This window comes from Cyanistes caeruleus, chromosome 10 (genome assembly GCF_971803275.1).
Source record: "Cyanistes caeruleus chromosome 10, bCyaCae1.hap1.1, whole genome shotgun sequence".
NCBI classification, from domain to species: domain Eukaryota; kingdom Metazoa; phylum Chordata; class Aves; order Passeriformes; family Paridae; genus Cyanistes; species Cyanistes caeruleus.
The window spans coordinates 7,142,780-7,147,635 of record NC_141710.1 but is presented as its reverse complement, the minus strand read 5'-3'; the positions used below and the strand labels follow the sequence as shown (position 1 = coordinate 7,147,635).

Sequence of the window (4,856 nt, the reverse complement as noted above, 5' to 3'; positions counted from 1 at the left end):
GCAAGCCAGTCCTTCTTCCCCAGCCTCTGATCAAGGCTGATCCTCACAAGGAGGCTGCCATGGTTCATCAGCTGCTCCATGGGCACTCTCCTTCTCTCAAACAATTTGGAGTGGGTCTCACAGCCCTTTTTCAACAACATGTACACTCACCTTGCCTAAGAAAGAACATTTATAAATTTCTCTCCCTTGCACAGGCTTGTTCATGATCCCTTAGCTACTGTGATGCTCAGTACCCTGGAATGGAAGAATTACAGCTCTAAATTCATTGCACTGAAAAGATGAAAGTTTCAGATCAAGAAAACCTTTCCATCATTGATGCTACTTCATTAGCAAAGCCAAATAATCACTCTGTGTTAACCATAACAGCTTGAAAACTGTGGGCCAGGCACCTTCAGAGGAAAAGGAGTTCACTGACCTGAGTAGTCCATTGAAGCATTTCCCCCTTCATTATGAGTATTAGCTTATTAGTGCCTAGGTTTAGTGGAAACCAGATGTTTCTGATTTTGTGAAGACAACCTCGCTGTGATGGCTCTGAAGCCCATGTTACCCTCCAGCCCTAGGTGTATGTGCAGTTTGGGAGTCATTTAAGCTACAGGTCAGCTGTTAAATTGTTCATAATTCCTCATCTACACTATTTGCTGAGCAGGAGATGACATCACTCATTTGAGATGCTGGAGATCACAATGTCTTACATTTCTATCAAACCCCAATTCCCCACGGCTCAGGAACTTTTTGCTTGTCTCTAGCAGAGGAACAGTTCCCTTGGAGAGGGGGCACATTTCTCACCCAGGAGAGCAACTCCCAAGTCAGTTAAAGCAGCACAAACCTTCCATAACCTTCCTCCTCGACATTAACAGGACCTTCACATTTATACTATTGCAGCAGAGAAACAGAAATGGGTTAATGGCACCTCAAATCAACCATGCAGTTCTCAGTCCCAAATCCTGGACTTCATCACATCGTGCGAGCCTCTCCTGCTCTGACTGGATGCTGTTGGACCTTTTGATGCTGCAGAACAAGACATGAGATAAATAAAATGTACTTTTTTTTTTTTCTTCCTTGCTTCCCTCATGCTGACCAGAGAGGAAATGACAACCAGATGCCCCTGTGACCCGCTGTTCCCCTGAGGTGACCGATCCAAGTGGAACATGTGGTCGCCTCATTTGGGAAGGAGCCAAAGTCTGCTCTGTTTAATTGGCCGAATGGTCCCCTACAGCTGCAACAGATTAGGGACAAATTCTCTTCAAATAAAGCTGTGCTTTTTCTCCCCCATCCCCCTTTCTAATTTGGGGGGTGTTGGAGAGAAATCATGCCTGGAGAAACATGTGCACATACGCACACGACTGAAGTTAATAAAAGTGTCAGGTAGGCAAACAAAATACCATTTATTATTAAGCAGCAATAAAAGCCCGCATTGATGGGTATAAGGAATCGGGCAACCAGGGTGCTCCAGAGAGAGGGAGGCTAGTGGTGTCTCATGAATCATTACAAAAGTTTTCTCTGATCTTTAATGCTGGACTCAGTGACTTTGGGAAGGGGGGAAGGGTGCAAACATTTGCAATGCCAAGTCCTAAGCCCCCTCTTTCCAATTCTACAGCGATTCACGTGTGAGGGGATGAGAGCAGCCTGGCTGGAGCAATCTGCTGCAAAGAGCAGTCTAAGCTGTCATAGCCATCGTGGAGGGCACTTTCAGGCCTGGCCTGGTCTGTCAGAGAGCTCTGAAGTTATTTTAAAGAATAAAAAGAATATTTTAAAGACTGGAATTTTAAAGATAAAGACATCTTCAAGGCAGAAGCAGGATGTTCATTTACCTAGAGACCCACTATCTAAGAAACTTCTGATGGAAGTGCTATATTTAGCAGCCATTCAGCTGGCAAAGTGCTCTGTTATTCATTATAATATCAAGTTTTCACCAAAAAAAAAAGCTCATTTTTAGAGACTTTAATGTAGGGGCTTTTGTTCCCTCTCAGACAATTCTTGCTGTGTTTTTCTTTCATTGCTTGGTCTTAACATCTTGGTGTGGAAATGAACTCATTAGGAGACCTGTGTAGAACATACTTTGGGGGAAAGAGGTTCCCCAAGCTCTGTTCCAGCAGTTCTGGAGGCACAAGCAGGTGTCAAACTGTTCTTGCTGCATAGGTTCCTCTGGATCCTCACAAAACCTTGTAAATTATTTTGGAGATCCATTCATCAAGTCCAATGTAATATCAAAATTAGTGCTCCTACCTGAGCCTAAGGAAATGTTGTCTTCTTTTACCATTCACCCATTATAAAATGAAGTGCAAGAGAAACTGAGTGGGGAAAATGGTTATATATCAAATATTCATTCTGAACATTTTGAGGTAAAAGAAATAAAATACATTACTTTAACCACATTTGAAGCCATATTTAGTTGAGAAAAATTTTTCTTCTATTTAAACAGTAATGTGATAGCCCAGTGTCATCCACTTGATTATAATCATTACCTTACACATATCCACATACCATATAGTCAGAGCAGTTATACAATTATAGAAAACGTTCTAACTCAATTTTTCTACACACCTTCCATGACAACTTTGTGGATTAGAGCCCCTGAAGACAGCAACAGTCATTTGTAAGAAATAATTCAACTGGAGCTATTGTTGTGCCTTAAATGATCATTTATTCTTTAAAAATAAAAAATAAATTTTAAAAATTCAGCAGATAGATTTGTTGTTCATTTAGCTGAAAGAAGGAATCTTAGTGAGAAGTCTCTGAAGTTGAGAACAAATACCTGTATGCAGGTCAGCAGTGTGTGTGCAGCTCCCAGTAAGATTAGAATGCACTCAGAGGTGCAGACTTTGCTGGAAGAATTTTTCTACCCTCAAAAATTAGAACAAGAAAATTCCTCTCACTTTGGGGTATCAAAGTATTTAATTGTCACAATTCTTATTAATTATCTGATTTGTTTACTTCCCCAAAAAAATTTATTCTGAGGAGGGAAGGACTCAAAGTACAATGAAATATTAAATGAGTCACTGTGGAGATATTTAGAATTTCTCTGAAGAATCCCCTCTACTTCTCTCTGTTCACATGAGAGGTATTTTATTTCCCCTTCAATGCATACATTTGCATTAATTGGTTTTGCATATGTCCACCATAAAGACAAATATATGTGCTAATAAACATTTTGAATAGTAGTGGTGGGCTTGGCAGTGCTGGGTTTATGGTCAGACTCCATGATCTTAAAGGTCTTTCCCAACCTAAATGATTCTATGATTTACTTCAGAACAACACCATTTCCTCAGCATGAGAATTCATAAGTATTTGCTAATACTTATAAAAAAATACATGAAATATAAAAAATACATAATACTCATAAAAAAAACCCCAAAAAACAAATGTAATTTCTTGTAGCACTAAATGCAGCCTTTTCCTCAGGCAGTGAAATGGTTTTGCAGCACTTTTCACCCAGGCAGGGAGTGGGCTGAGCCCAGGACACGCTCACATTCCTCTGCAGCAGGCAGGTGGAGGAGGAAAACAGGACCCCTGTGCCAGAAACATCTGCCTCAGTGGCTCAGATGTGATGGCACACTCTGGCCACAGCCCATAGGCCTGGGGATGAGGTTTTCTGGTGCTCAGCTAAACTTAAAGTGTTTGACATTGGGAGCAAAGACACTGAGAAATTCTTAGCTGGACACCTGTTTATCCAATCTACCACCTTTCTCCACTGTTACTCCATTAAAATATTAATTATATTCATTCTGTATTCCTATCAGGATTTTGTCAGATACAGGACTGCATTGTCTAGAAAACCATCAAAGGCAAAAGAAAATTCACAAATGGTACAATGCCAAGAATAGTTCAGGCTTTTTCCTTTCCTGCTCCTGGTTTAGAACTGTTTTCAAAATCCAATTTAAAACATGAACAATTGAAAACCTGACTTTGAGGCTGCTATGACAAATCTGTTTCATAATGGTCTATAATCACAGTTTCCATAAGAGATTCCGAGATAACCCAATGGTGTCCTTACACATCATAAATCTCAAGTTATCTCGAGTTTTTCTCATGGTGATATCCAGGTCAAATAACAAAAAATAGCACGGCTCTGGGCTATCCCTTGCCTTTCTCCCTCTGTCCTGGCCACAAAATTCCTACTCTTCTGCTGTGACATTGGTTGGATAAATTTGGCCAAACTAGAGGAGCAGAGAAGTTCAGAACAGCAATGAGCTTTTCTACAAATGGTTATTTTAGACACCTATCATTCTTGACCCATTTTTTATTGCAAATAAAATCAGTTTTATGCAGATGCAATATCACAATTGAAATATTTTAATATTACATTGAAAACACACTACATTTATGTTTTTTGGATTCTTTGAATGTAAATAGTCACTGCAGTGCTGGATTTAAAGGTGCCTGTCTCAATAAACTGATAAATGTGCCAGCACTGTCATAATTGAACGAGGATAACTTGTTCTTTGTAGAAAAGTACAGAAAAGCTGAGCAAATCCAACAGACCAAACCCTACACCAGAACTGATACAATTCATTCATGCCTTCTCCAAAACCTGGGGAATTCTTCCCAGTTCTGCTGACTCTTGCCAGTGTCATGTGCCATAACACCCTCCAAGCAGGCTGGTGTACAAATACGGTTTCTTGTTGAAAACATGACAAAAATCTCTATAGAATCCATCAATTCCTGCAGAATTCACCAGTCTCCAGCTCTGAATGGCCATGAAGTTTTGCAGTGAACTCCAGATCAATTGCAGCTCTTGACATTTATCTAACTTGAATGCTAGAGAACATACATTTTGGGTTGATTCCTATCTGTTACCAGCTAAATGGATCAATAAAGCTTTTTTTCCTTTTTAGTGAGAGAGGGGCTACACTTGA

At 40.1% G+C, this 4,856-nt stretch overlaps 1 long non-coding RNA gene across 1 annotated transcript; it reads left to right on the top strand.

The window, feature by feature from the left end:
* The first annotated feature begins 1,271 nt into the window (after positions 1-1,271).
* Positions 1,272-2,677, top strand: LOC111933224 (uncharacterized). The gene is made up of 2 exons (XR_002866583.2): positions 1,272-1,365; positions 1,598-2,677. It is a non-coding gene; the product is annotated as an uncharacterized LOC111933224 (long non-coding RNA).
* The last annotated feature ends 2,179 nt before the right edge of the window (positions 2,678-4,856 follow it).